The following is a 15274-nucleotide window of genomic DNA, read 5'->3' as shown; positions in this document are numbered from 1 at the left end:
TCGCTGTTTCCCAACTGGCACTGATTTCCCTGTTACACTCCGGAGTGTGGGCAGATAATTTGTTGTAATATTCATCGCGGCATCTCCGGGAGAAGTCTGTGAAGCCAGCGATGGTGAGAGATCTCGCTTCTGGGCTCCTACTGCAGGTTGATGTTGTTTGCTTTTTGTTTAGATTCTTGCCTTGAAATTGCTGTCATAATTGAGCGGAAAAGTTGAGGCAGAAATTCCTGTGATCTGTTACATGCTCTCTGTCATCTAAATAGCTAGCAAACTACTGCAGTGAATGAGTTGTGAGGGGAGGTGTGGGGCTCTGAGAACAAATACATACTCTGGAGAAAGAATGCCTATTTTAATGTGATTTTTTTTTTTTTTTTTTTTTTTTTTAATGCTTAGAAGAGCTAAATAAGTGCTTGAGGGTAAAACAAAATAATGTACCGTATCGAGTTGTTTATAGCGTTGCACTGAAAGTTGTTTTCTGAAGTTTGGAATGGTACTTGGCTTTGGGATAAACAATTATCTCCTGAATTAGGGAAGTGCAGTGCAAGCACTGCTCTCCTGTGCTGACGAGCAGAGGAGATGAAATTACATAAAGATGCACTGATTTCTCTCCTCTGAAGTGAAGTGGATGGGACTATCTGGAATGCCTATGAGATGGCTATGAACTGAATGTTACTCCTACAGCATACAGCATGAAGCAGTTACTAGGATTTTTATCAGTACCCATTACTCTGTACTTACTGAGATGTTTAGTTTCATTCCTGTTGAGCACAGAAACTTCCTAAAAGCATAAGAAATACACGATTGTGTAAAGAGACTTCCTAGGAGTAAAGTTTTCTATGTGTTGCAGCCAGTCAGAAATATAACATTTTGGTAAAGTTTGTTTCCTTTTATGATCATTACTATTTAAAAGTTAATATGTTATTTGAATGATGCATTTTCAATGATGTTTTTAATGGAGGACCTGAGGTCATAATCTTTTACAGGACATACAGCATTCCCGTAGTCTTTTGTCAGCTTTGGATCAGATCCTTAAGTTTGAAACTATGGGTAAATGACATGGTGATTGTTAGCCAAAAGCTATGGGGAATTCCTGATAATTAAATTTGGATGACATTTTCCATTTAATAAAAGTGGAATAAATTATTTTTGAGTTATAGTCAAACTCCTTCAGAAGTACTTTATAGCAATCAAGATTAGCGAAATCAGTTTGTCATGATTAATATCATTACAGTGAATACCAAAAGTATTAAGAATAATTGGTCCATTACTTTAAAGTGCTATCAAAATATCTATCAGAATTTGCAAATATATCCTTTTCATAATCTCTCTTTAATTAGCACTGCATTTATCAGCAGTTTCAAATACAAAAAAGCCCCACCTTTCATTATCTGTCCTGCATTAGGAAGAAGCTTGTTTTCTAGTGTGAAGTATACTAAAAGGGAGATAGAAAACTGAGACATGAACTCTGGTAATTAAAGAATATTTCATGTGCAGTAGCCCTCTGTGGCAATATACCTCTAGCTGTGTGAGTGATTAAGAGACGTGGTTAAGCAGACAAAGTCTTAAGAGACAAGAAGTATATATATATAAAAGGAGAATGAAGTGTGAGGCATTCTGGAAGGTGATAACAGCTGAATAGTTTAAGAAGTGTTCTATTCAACATGTAGTTCTCCTGTCTCCGATACTTACAGAGAAAAAGCCAATGCAAAAAGTCAGAACTAGCAGTGTGTGTGACAAAGAAGTGTGACAGTAGCTGCAGATGGTCTAGAAACTGAGACCTCCAGATTTGTGGTTTTATTGCTTGATATAAAGCCAAAGGTCTTATTTTTAAATCTATGTTAAAATGACAGAGAATCTTTGTTTCATTTTACAATGAGGGCAAATATTACAAGAGTGAAAATAGAAAATAGTTTAAAAAAAAATCAAAAATACAATTGTCTAAATTATGACTGACCACTTGGAAGGAAACAGCTCTGAAAGCAGTTCTTGAGGAAAAATAACCTGGCAGCTAAGTTAAAGGAGATGATTAAAACTCCACTGTTAGGAAATAATAAAGAACAACTTTAAGAAATACATAACTTAGACGTCTGTTAGTACAAATTCTGCACGGGAAGGTCATGACTGGCAAATTTGCTGGAGTCTCCTGAATAAGTTGCTGACATGGTAGGCTACCAGGGAATTGTGATATGATTTATGGGGGTTTCAGAAAATGTCTAGTTCTGTGCTCCACAAAATATTGATTTGGAAAGTAAATTTTTCAAAGGAGTGCTGGAGTAAATTCCAGCCTGACTTAAAGATAGGGACCAGAGGGTGTCAGTAAAGGTAAGGAGCTCTGGGTGAAAGAAGGAGGTTAAAAGTGTGATGCTTTAAGTGACAGCCTGAGATTCATTTTTCTTTCTTGCTTGTTGTAAAGCTGACATGTTGAAAAATAATAAATCTGATTTGCTAGCAGCATAGAAAAATCTGCTCTACTGAAAAGATTCGGCACACTGAACGTTTTCTGACTATGTTAATTATAGTGATGTTTATTTTAAGTAATTAATGCAAGTCTTTACTAAATGCATCATAGGAAACCATACGTTAAGGGTGTACATGCCAAAGGGCTGGCATTTAGCCAACTGCAGTGATTGATTCAGTGCTATCGCAAAAATTGTTGTGGGTTTCTTTGTTTGTTTGTTTGTTGTCTGAATGATTTAGTATTTCTGCATGTAACCTGCAGCACAGATACTTCAGTCCCTCTGAATTCATCACACAATTCACCCCTCTTGATCTTCTCATGCTTCTTCATGTGCTCCCCCTATCAGCTTGTGCTTTGCAATTTTTCACAGCTTCTAGACCTCCTCAGTCATTTGAACAATTTCTTATGTTCTAAAGCACTAAACTGTAATCTGCCACAGTCTTTATTGTAGTTTTAAACCCTGAGAATCAACGTCAAATAGACTTTTGCTTGTTAGTGTAATATTGGCAACTGTTTCATAAAGTTTCCTTCCCCCTTCTGGATGTAGCTTTTCTGATGCTTTTTTCTGGGAGTCTGTTACACCCCTCATTATCAACTTTTTAGCACTTTGCAAGGAAAAAATACTCTGTCTGGAAGTGATGGAGTCCCTGCTGAGTTTTATCTTCTGACAATCTTGATCAATAACACTCCATTAGAGGCCAGTGCCTTAAAAAGAATAATTGTGAATTTGTTAAAACTTTGTAAGATAAATAAGATTTCAAAGCTCCGTAATGTGTGCATGTATCTCTATGTGCTTAAACACCCACATTTAGTATATATTGGGGTATCTGCTGTGTCTTTGCAAGCAAAAATAGAAACGGCAATGGCATTTTTTTTGTTAATAGAAGAAAATGTGGTCTGTTAGATTTTTTTAAATGAATTTCTTGGCTTATGTGTATGAATCATACAAAAATGGGATCTTTGCTTATACGCTGTTCTCTAAAGGGAAGTTCAGAGTGATCTTCTGCTGTACTTAATAAAAGCTTCAAATCAAGTTTCAGGTGGATGTATGTGGATGCAAAACAAGGGAATATGATGCCGGATTCTGTATGCTGTGAATATAATAAAACATTAGTATTACCACCTATGTTACAGTTGATGTTCTTCAGACACCTGCTCAGACCAACTCCAAAGCTTGAAGAGCCATGAGATTGTATCAAAATGACAGGGTTACTTATGCTTTCATGTAGTCGTTACCAACACTGTAGTTCACATCTTCACATCTTCTTTAGGACTAAGCTTACATGACAGTTTCTGGAAAAATGGTTATTTTTTCTGTTCCCATATCTGGAAATAGAAAATGCATCAAACTCTTTCCATCCATCAAAAACATCTTCTGGGAGTTTCCTTTTTCAGGATACTCTTGAAGGCTTTACTGTAAATGGTGTTAAACTGTGATGGTATCTTTGGAGAACCTTCTGCTGCTAGAACTAAAAGCAGACAGATATTGAAGATAGTTCGCTGCAATTGCTGATGGGTAAGGGATGAGAATTTTTCATTTAACATATGAAAGACAGGCTTCAGCCCCCTTAAGAGTGAGAAATGCTGTATACTTAATAGCCAGAAGTTTAAGATTTACTATATAGCTGACTGGACTCCTTGCCTACAAATCATTTTGGTGGAGACTTAAATGTACAGCTTTGTAATTGATGTAGACAGAGTATCAGCTCAGTCTTGCAATTATCTCCCCTTGCCAAATTACAACAATTTGCAAGAATTCACGAACCCCATTTTATTTCTATTGGTTTTAGAGTCTCCATTAAGTACTTGAGGGATGAGAATTACCCTGTGGATGTGACGATCCTGATTACTAGCAACTTATTACACCAATGCATTCAACCAACATAGGCTGGGTGAATGAAATAGACTTTATTCAAAGTGTCAGAAGTATCTGGTCTAACGGCAAAACCTCCTCATAATATAATTTTGAGAAGATATTCAAATACTATATTTAAAAGTTTGTAATTCTTGTTTAGCCATAAAAGGATATATTCAGAAGATGTGTGTTGCAATAATTTTTCCTCAAATTAAGCTTTCAGCATTTGCCTGAAACTAAAAGAACAAAATCACTTGAAAATGAGTCAACAAAATTTGTAGTATATATATGGTATATGTATAGTAAATATATTGAAGTATATATTTTGCTGCTTCATCTGAGATGGCTTTCAGAGAAAACATCTTCCAACCATGAAATATTTTAGTTGTCCAAAAAAATTATTCTGAAAATTATTCTGAACTTGTTGGAAAATTTTAGTGTAATTCAGTGCTGATGGGCTGCCAAAATCAATCAGATTTGCTACATTCTCATCATTGTGATCACGATTATTCATTCACCTTTACTTTTTGTCATTTAGTCTTGTGGAGGCTTTGGGTGGGGGTAAAGGGACAGTTTCTGAAATGGTTGGGAAAGAAAACATTGAAAATTTCATGAACCGTCCTACTCCTGAATAGGAATTTCAGTATGCCTAGCATGCAGAGATGTGATTGCTCTCCAATCATTGGAACTTCAGAACAAAAAGAAACCCTACAACTGAGCAGAATTTTAATCAATTTTTGTTTGTTTGTTTGTTTCTATGCTTACTAATTTCTTATGCACAAGCATTCACTGCTTGGAATATTATACAGCCCAGTTTCTGGTCCGAACTATCAAGGTTTGTCTCTACGACTGCAAATACATAGTTTGAAAGCTGAAGGAAGTTCAAAAATAATTCTCTGCCTACTATTTAAATTGCTTTGATGTACAGATCACTGACTGCATATATAAATTGTAGGCACAACCTGGAAGTACGCGTATTTACAAAAATGCATATTAATTTCCAAAAATGCAGATGTCAGTTTTGTATGCAGATGACCCAACTGTCTAATTCACATCAGAAGTTCATTCTAAATAGTATTTAGAATTCTGCTTACAATAGAAGAATTGTTTTTTGTTTTTTTTTGAAAAAAAAAGTTTGACTCTGTTATAAACATTATCATTATTATCCTCATCATAGCAACTAGATGCTATAATCATAGATCAATACTGCATTGTACTTGGAGCTGTAAATAAATGGCGCCTGAATTAAAGAATGTATGGCTCAATTCAAGAGCTCTTTGTCTTTTCCTCTTTGTGACCTTTGGAAAGCTAGCATCTAAGGGAAGGCACCTAAACACCTATGTCACACAGCCATTCTACCATGGTCTTTTACAGACTTCTTAAACCTTCACCTTCACCTCCCACACCGGAATAAAAGCAAGCAATAACAGAAATACAACCAGAGAGGGAAAAAAAAAAGAAAAAAAAAAGAAGCAGCTCTATAATCACATACACCTGCTACAAAATTTCTGAGTTTGTTGTACTGGCAGTCCACAGCTGGACTTGTGCCTAAAGTGCATGCTTTTTAGACTTCTTTTCTAAATCAATTCATTCTTCAGCTATCCAAAATCTCATGCAAAATGAATCTTATAGAAAACAAGTGTACGGACTTCCATTTTAGATTTGGTTTGAAGGTAAGGTCTCCTTATTAAAATGTTGCATTTGTTTTCGTCAATCCAAAAAATGATTTAGAGAAGCCAAATGTCCTACTCTTCCTGTACAATGGCTTTTCTTTATTTATTTACTTATTTTTCACTTCTGCACATTTGAGGTGAAACAATTGCTTGATTTTTCAGTCTCATGCTTTGCTAGGTGCTCAAAATGTTCTACTCCACTGTAACATATGCAGTGTCATGTTTTATTGGTTACATAAAGCTTAGCTCAGGGAATCTGGGAATAAAGCCTTAGCTTCTCTGATGTCATAACATCTCTGTGATGCTTGTGTGCACAGATTCTCAACTCGAACTGTTGTGTAGTAATTCTTCTATCTGTACTTTGAAAGATATGTATTGGACACTGAAGTATCTTTATGCTGCGAAAGTGACTGTTATATGGTTCTGAGAAGAGTCATAATTGAAAACTTAGAACAGATAAGATAATGAGGCTGGATAATTTATGAAGAGGACCATAGGCACACAAAGAGATAATTTAGAAAACATGATATATAGCTTAAATGTCTGCAGTCTTGTTTCCCCTCTTGCATATCACAACTGACTGATTGCTAACATCCAAGTATTTATTTGCCTTATCAATCACTTTGAGTCTGAGTCACTCTCTGATGGGCATAATCCTCTGTTTGTGACTTCACAAGACATCTCTGGTGGAAATTTGAATGTCATCAGCAAGAAATTGTGACATTCTTGAAGGCATCAGGTAGGAGGTGAGTGTTTACACAAGGTGCATGTTAATCAAAAACATGATATGCAGCATCGAAATAGAATCATTTAGTTGAACTTGGATTACACTCTAGCATAATTTCTGAAAAGCAGAAGAAAGGCAGTTAGACTGATTGATCAAGCCCTGCAAAAACTGGAATGCTTTTCTGGACACATTAGCAGGAAATGTTGAGCAAGTTGTGAAGGATTCAGCAAATGGGGATATTGAAAGTCATTTCCCTTTGAAAGGTCATTTTCCTCCAGAAGTTAGGCGTCCAAAATTTCTGTTATCTGCAAGTTTTCATTAAGTATGCTTAAAAAACTTCCAAGATTCCTTCTCTGACAATCTTTGCAAAGTAGTTTTCTAGAAACAGCATAACTTCATTAATTAGGGAATGCAAAGAAATTTGTAGGTTTCTGTCAAGGCTTACAAAAAATGTTAAATATATTAAATGTATTTATATTTGATATTTATATTTAATATATAAGCAGTCTGTGATTTATGCTGGATTTGTAAAAGAGTCTCAAGTATGACAGAAAAACTTACAAGGTTTTGTTATTCTGCATCAAAAGGAAGTGATTATAGGTGTTCCATGTGACATTCTGTATCAAATAAAAATGGATATAAGAGAAAGTGTGGTTAGTTGAACGTTTAATAGATATTGAAAATATTGTTTGTTTCTACAACTGTGCTTGTTTTATGTTATCTAAGATTTCAGGAATGATATAATTCTCTTTTTATGGAGGACTAGTTTAACAGATGTGGGTTAGGAGTAACCTTTCCAAAAAAGTGATGGACATGCTTGCTTTTTGCAACTTACAGTAGTGCAACTAAGCAGCTTAGTATTCTCTAAAATCTACCTGTAGGTGGTATAATAAGATCTAGAATATTTTGTCAGTGGAAGAAACAGAGTGTAAACAGTTAGATGTGAGGCAGTGATGCTGGGCTTTTAGTTATTCCCCATGTTTTTGCAAAATAAAAAGGCTTACCTTTCACTGAGCCTAATTTTATCTTTTGAAGTGCATAAGAAAAAAAATCCATCCATTAATTTTGAAAAGAAGAAAATGAATCACACAAGTCCAGCTTCCAGAATCACTCTGCACATAGAGCTATCGTACTTCTTTAGACCATACAGCAGATTTGAAGACACTTCACCTTTTTTAAGGAAATATTCTGGTCAGTAGAAACTTTGTCAGACTATGGCCACGTGAGGTTTTTATTGCCTTAAATTATTTTTGATTTGAATTTATGAGTTAACCTCTATAAAAATATATGATTGGATTTTACAACTTCATTTGTTTCTACCCCCAGTGTAATCTATTTCGTTGCCATTTTCTTTTAATTTCTTTATCACCTGAGATTTTCCCCCATGTTGCTTGGCATGCATTTAGTTTTCTTAATTTTTATGCTTGATGTGCCTTGTCTGTAGTTCGAACTCAATTGCAATGTCAGACAAAGAAGAAGGAGATCAGGGAAGTATTGAAAACACAACTCTTTATCACTCTCATTGCCATGTATGAAAGCAACAAATGAATGTATTTTGTTAATACAGTGAAGCCACAGTCCTTGTGTCTCAAGGTACATTAAAGAGACTCTCTAGCACTCCAAGGACTGTCAAATTAGGTGATGCAGAGGGAAAAGAAAGAAAAAAGAGATAAGAAAAAAGCACTTTCACATAAAATTCACACTGCATTTAACAAGCTTAAGAGAAAAACACTTACCCGAAGCTGAAAGTACAGGTCACTGCAGCTTGAGAGCTAGGTTTTTCCACTGAGAGTCTGTAAACACAAGCTTTTTAGTTCAGCAATTATGGGGACCTTGTAGTTATGTGCCCCCCTTTCTCTTCTCGGTACTGAGTGGGGGGAAGAAGGGGAATATCCACATAAACTGCTCCTCATCTGTCACGTAAACATACCTGCAAATTGACAGTGTTGGAGATAAGGGGGGGGTCACACAGACTATGCAGAGAACAGATCGAGGTTATCGAGTTTTTTGGATGCACTGGGTAGAAGCTGTCACCTGAACACTACTGGGAATCAGAGCTGTACCTACCACCCTGTTAAGTTATATTTCTCCTAAAAGTACCTTTGTGATCCTTGTAATGTCTAGTTTAAAATATATCTTCTGTAGGTATATTTTTTCTCAATCAGAGCTTGTATGTAAAGGTTGTGGGCTTAAACACAGAAAGTTTAAGCCCATTTGAAAATGCTAAAGACTTCTTTCCTTCCTTGTCAGTGCATGTCTCCAGTGCTGCTTCTAGCTCTCTTTCTTCATTTCTGTGGAGATAGCATATTCTCACATAGTACCTTGTTGTGAATGTGTTCTGGCTTTTGTGGCTAAACCTTACCCAGGACTGAAAACCGTCCTGAGTCAAATTCCATGCTGGCAGAAGTGCGTACTGTGCTGCTAATTCTGGAGTCTTCCCTGCTCATTTTATGATGATTCCCCCTGACCTTGAGTTTACCTGAGGCCCTCAACCCCAGCCACCCTGTGAATTATATTTTCACCGGTGACAGCAACTGAGGAATTCTAGGCTGAACTTTAAATCTGCTACTAAATGGATTCTGGCTATGCTAGAAACCAGCAGAGCTGCACAAAAATTACCCATTTTTGTCCTATAAGTGTCCATCTGCAGCAATGATGATTTTCTGCCTAAATATTTTATTCTTCTGTGAATGTGCAAAAATGTGGATTTTTTCCCCTGCTGGTGCTGCTGACAAGCAGAACTTTCTCATACAGCCTTATAATTAGGCTCCAGAGTCCTGTGGAGACACACAGCAGAGTGGTAGGCTTTATATTCTGCAGCACTCTAAAGCTGCAATTCACAGGCATGTAGACTCGTATCTATCCCACCTCTTTGCGTAGCTTCTGCTCTCTTTGGATCTATCCCCCTGTGTCTAATAAAAAAGGAGAATTTTGAGTAGTTTTCCTAAGCTGCAAATCAGCATTCAATGACATGTGGAACTTCTGATGGAATGAAGCAAGACTTTCAGGTTCAAGTTGAAAATCCCAGTGCAGAAAACTTGCATTGCTCCAGGTTATGCAGTGAAAATATTCAATTCCACTCCAGAAACATATAATTGTTGAGGGAGTTGTTTACTTTTTTTTTGTTTATTTATTTATTTATTTGGTTGGTTGGTTTTACACTGTTCTTTTCAGCACTCATGTGAGTTTTTGTTCTGATTTTTTTCACTGTATAGCATTGCTGATGGCACAACCAAGTGATGAGTATGTGTTGTTCTTAGAGGAGCATTTGCAAAACAATTGAACAGTGATAGAAGTTGTGGGGAATTTTTTTTTTCCTTTAAAATAACCTTCAACTGATTTGTTTTGGAAGTACATTACTTTAGAGATGTGAGCCTTTGCCAGTTGACTTTGTAGATACTTTTCATAGTCTCAAGCAGAACTAGAATCTCAAACTAAAAGAAGAGAGATTTAGATTGGACGTAAGGAAGAACTGTTTTACAGTAAGGATGAAGAGGCATCTGGTAATTGCCCAGAGAGGTGGTGGGTGCCCTATTCCTGGAGACTCTCAATTCCAGACTGGGTAGAGCTCTGAGCACCTAGCTGATCTAGCTGTAGATGTCCTTATTCGTTGCTGGGGAGTTGTATTAGATGGCCTTTAAGGATCCCTTCCAACTCAAATTATTCTATCATCCTAAATCAGTACTTTCTTCAGAGCTAGAATCTGAACTTTCATGGCTAATAAGCTTCTATCCCAACCATTTTGTACATATGAACTAAAATGATTTGTTTAGCCTTGTTTTGGCCCAGTTTGGGGGAAAAGGTTTTCTTCTTATCACGTGGCTAATGAGAGTTACTCTTATTCTTCAGCACTATTACCAGCAGAGAAGAGCATTTCCTGTCCTTAGCATCTTTTTTAGAGGTTTAATTAATAATGCAGACAGTTGAGTCTGCCTGCTTTGACTAAAATAATTAGCAGAGAGTAAACAAACACTTAATGTTCCACTTTATGAATGGTGTGGTGCCACTTTAAATATTTAATGTTTGGATCTTAGTGACCAGTCAATTCTTGCAGGGTGCCAGGTTACAACTACCATCTGGATAAGAAAGCTGAGACGCGAACTCCCCAGCTGGCAAGAGCTGTGGGAGATGAACTCAGAGAAGAAGGTCTCAGAGGAGTTAAAAATGAGGGCATGAAAATGCAGAAGCTATGAAAAAAGAAATGGTAAAAAAGAAAAAAAAAAAAAAAAAAGACAGGAGAGGGAGCTAATAGAAAAAAAAGTTCAGTGGAATGCAATGGTTAACATTAATTAATCTCCAGGTCCTGTAGGAGATAAACATCTTAAGCACATTTAAATTGCAGGTGGTGACTTCTCATTTCTCTATATATTCAGAGAGAGAACAAGGAAACGATGCATCTCTTGGCCAAATTTGCTGACATTTTATCATGAATGTTGATGCAGAGGAGAGAAAGCCAAGAGTCTACCCACAGAAAGGACAAAGCCCCTTTGCTGAGTACGCTGGAACAGTGGTGATAACAAACGTGACTTGAACAAACTCACACTCACATATGTGTGTGATTTCACACATGGGCTTAAACTGCAAATCCACATAAACAGCCTTGAGTGCTGTAAGGTTAATCTTAGGGGAAGTTCTGGACAAGTCATTAAAGAAGGCAAAAATATTGATTGCCTGTACTCTTTACTTAATTATATGGCATAGGACATTAAGAATTACAGCTATCTTGCATTTTTATCTTAAACATTTAATAAACATACTCCTTACCATCAAAAAATTTCTTTACATTTATGCTTTATATCTTATAAAAACAAACAATTCTATCAATGTGTTATTTTTTGTTTGTTTAGGTCACCAAAATATTCAAGATCTGAAAACTACATAAAAAAATAATTTTAAGCAAGTTGATTGTTAATTGTTACAGTTCAATGTGATTCACTAGCAACAGCATAAAATAAACATTTTATTTATTTATTTATTTACCTGGAGAATAGATGGTGGTGAAACAGGTCTGATGAACAATAATATTTTCTGGCTATTGCAGCAGTTCAGAAATGTGTCCACAGGGTTCACCCACTGTGTCCACCTCTCTGAATCAGCTGTAATACTTCAGCCCACACTGAGGCTCCTGAGCTGTAACTTAGGACAAATTTTCCTTATAACTCCCTTGTTAATTATAATCACACTAAATAGATTGCCTGGCTTGATCTTCAAATTTCACACTGACTTTGGAGGGTTGACAGAAGCTCCACAACAAACCTGTAAACATGTTGTGCTTTGCACATAAAACACTGCAAGGATTACTGTGGAGCACTGCTGTGCCATTTGTATATATTTGTGTTCAAAGATTTATAGAACCATAGAATTGTTTGCGTTGGAAGGGACACTTAAAGGTCATCTGGTCCAAATCCCTTGCAGTGAAAAGGGACACCTACAGCTACGTCAAGTGCTCGGGGGCCCATCCAGCCTGACCTCTAGAGGGACGGGGCATTCAATGTTTCTCTGTGCAACCTGTGCCAGTGCCTCACTACCCTGAACGCAAAAAACTTCTGCCTTATATCTGATCTAAATCTTCTCTCTTTTAGTTTGAAGCCCTTTCCCCTTATAGAAGAGAAAATCGTTTTCTAGAGAAAGATTAAACTCCAGCCACAATTTTCTGTTCAGCCTGCTGCCTTCAACTTTCTAAAGGTTGTGCAACAAGTCATCTGCTCATCTGCTGTTCGAGTAGGAAAAGTTTCCTGGAAGTGTGCTCTTGAATGACAGAAAGTTTTGTCTGAACACGGATATAGACTCCATCTCCTCCTTGTGCTGGAGTGAGAAACTTCTCACCTGTCAGCAGGACACACCAGTGATAGAAACGTAGTCGTAGAATCATAAAATGGCTTAGGTTGAAAGTGACCTTAAAGTTCATCAAGCTTCAACCCTTCTGCCACGGGCATGGTAACAGGGTAACAGGGTTAGATGCATGTGTAATTGCCTCTGCTTTCTGTTTTTTCCTCTGTCTTTGTAACAGTCAACCAAATGCCACACTCCTCTGGGAAAAAAAAAAAAAAAAAAAAAAAAAAAAAAAGGTGTGGGAGGGTGGGGGGAGAGGGAAGAAGAAAGATTTACAGTATCTTTAATTGGAAATGGTTTGATTTTTCAATTTATAGCAATGCTTACTGGCAGTATTTTGTTATTTGTTCATGAAGATACAAAGATTTACGTGAAACAAACATTTTGTTCAAATGATTTGTTTGGTTTTCCTTGGCAGATTCAAAACATTCCCTGTGTGTACTGAAAATGAAATTCTGTTCCCCACTGGAATTTTATTAGTGATTGTCACAAAGCTAACAAATCTGGTTTTAATCCAGTTCATCTATTAAGTATCATTAGTTCTGGACAACCAGAGATCCCTCTGTCATAGTAAGTTTATTCTCCCATTTGCTAAAACTGATGCAAACATAAGAGAAGGGGTTAGTTACTTATTTATCTGCTCTTCCATGACATTTTCTGGGATACGGAAACCCCCTAAAATTGTCAGCAAAAAGCAGTTTCAACAGATCATTTAGTTGCCAAGGTAATAAAAATCATGAGCTTACAGAACTAGCAGATTACTTGTATGACGTTTCATGTTCATGGCTGACTAAGAAAAAAAAAAAACAACAGTAACAGCTCTTTGTAATAGATGAAGTACTTGTCTTTTGGAAGAGTGATTTTCAGTGTTTGGGCAATTTGCAGAGCTGCAGTAGATGAGGTGTGAACAAGGGAGGGGAGAAAATGATCTTTAAGTGCCCAAGTTGGCCGAGTCTGATGCATTTGTATCCCAAACAGTAATTTCAAATGTATGTATGAGTGCACAGGAAAGCTGACAATTTTTTCAGAATGGTGAGTAAAATTCAAAGGACTGTGAACTGTGACTGTCACCTGTGATTGCTGAGATACACCTTACTGTCCTCAGTATGGAAAGGTGAGCAGCTAGAAAGCAGTCAGTCTGTGAACTTAAAATCTCACTGAGATTTTGCTTGTGTTTGTGTTACTTGTAACCTCTGCTACCAGAGTATAAAAATCTGGCTTGAACTTTTGATTAATATGTTTTTTACTGCACCATTAAGCTTGCCTGGTTTACTAGCAGCACAGGGAAACTCACAAATGTAACGTCATTTCTAGTCCCAAATACAAATAAACTAGTTTGTGCAGGCGTCCTCAAGGACTTGCACCCTGAAATATGTTTATGAAAGTTGATGTTCAGGATATATTTATGGAAAAGCTTGAGTCATGTCATGGCTCATATTGGCTTTTTGCTGAAATTTGGAGCAAAAGAACAGATTTTAGTGGCCACAAAATGCTGCTTCAGTCACAGATATCATCAAATCATATAATCATTAATGTTGGAAGACCACTAACATCCCCAAGTCCAGACACTAGTCCATGACTTTGCTCTAGATCACGCCCTTCGGTGTTACATCTGCCCTTTCCTCAAACATCTATAGAGACAGTGACTCCACCACTTCCCTGGGCAGCCTGTGCCAATGCCTCACCACTCTTTCTGGGAAGAATTTTTTCCTAATATCCAATCTGCACCTCTCCTGCTGCAACTTAACTTCTCATCCTGGGAGAAAAGGCCAACCCCCTCCTCACCGCAGCTGCCTTTCAGAGTGTTGTAGATTCCAATAAGGTCTACCCTGAACCTCATCTTCTCCAAACTGAACAATCCCATTTCCCTTAGGCACTCCCCATAAGGCCTGTGCCCCAGAACCTTCACAGCTCTGTTGCCCTTTTCTGGCTCTGCACAGATTCCACACACCATCAAAACCAGTGCAAAGCCTGCTCTTCATGGGGCTGTGATGGAGTTTTGCAGTTTTCATTATGGAACATAAGTTTTATAAGATGAATTCACTGCACAGTAAATAGTGCTAATCTTTGTTAACTTTCATCTACTTCGTTTGTCAAGATGATGTATCTGTAGACGTTCAAGATTTTTAAAAGATAATATGGTTTGCTGTTGGTCCTAATGGGATTTTTTTTTTTTCTTTGCTAATAGCGTGGAATTTTGCTGTTCAGCGTCATTTTATTTTATTACTCTCATTTTTTGTGTAACAGTGGTGTATTGCCATTTGGTCAAACACACGCTGTTTTGCTACTGAAGCTGTTCATCAAAGTGGTGACATTTCATTTTAGGACACATTTGGAAAGCAGATATAGTTGCTGTGCTTTGACTTGGGAAATGCCATATAACGTATGTGAAAGCTGCTCCATCACAGGAGTGGCAGAAGTTTGCCTGAGCTCAAATTCACAGGCACTTAACAATGAAAATCAACCACTTTCCCTCGACCTCCTCTCACATGGAAATGAGGCCTGTATAATGCAGGCAACGTTAAAGCAAATTAAAGGAAATGCTTCCACACACAGCATGAAGTCAGCCTGAGGAATACACTCATAGTTCATAGATTTGATTTTTAAAAAGGCTGAATAATTTTATGACCAATAATAACATTTTTAGTTATGCATGCTAAGTTAGGTATAATTGGATTTCCTGCTTCACAGCATCACGGCAGGGCCAGGAAGAGATGTATTTACACACA

General features: G+C 37.1%; 1 protein-coding gene across 7 annotated transcripts in view; it reads left to right on the top strand.

Annotated features, from left to right (window-relative positions):
* Nucleotides 1–15274, top strand: part of CNTN5 (contactin 5) — a 597686-nt gene that overhangs the window by 938 nt on the left and 581474 nt on the right. Inside the window, exon 1 of one of the 7 annotated variants that reach the window (XM_048937207.1) lies at nt 14–146. The exons of 5 other annotated variants lie outside the window; for them this stretch is intronic. The gene's annotated coding sequence lies outside the window, so the exon portion shown is untranslated. Of the gene's footprint in view, nt 1–13; nt 147–15274 lie in introns of those variants that run through there. One more of the 7 variants, XM_048937234.1, reaches the window with a different exon arrangement.

The sequence above is a fragment of the Lagopus muta genome, chromosome 1 (genome assembly GCF_023343835.1).
Source record: "Lagopus muta isolate bLagMut1 chromosome 1, bLagMut1 primary, whole genome shotgun sequence".
In the NCBI taxonomy this organism is placed as follows: Eukaryota; Metazoa; Chordata; class Aves; order Galliformes; family Phasianidae; genus Lagopus; species Lagopus muta.
The sequence above is the reverse complement of the archived record's forward strand: the minus strand, read 5'-3'. Positions and strand labels throughout refer to the sequence as shown.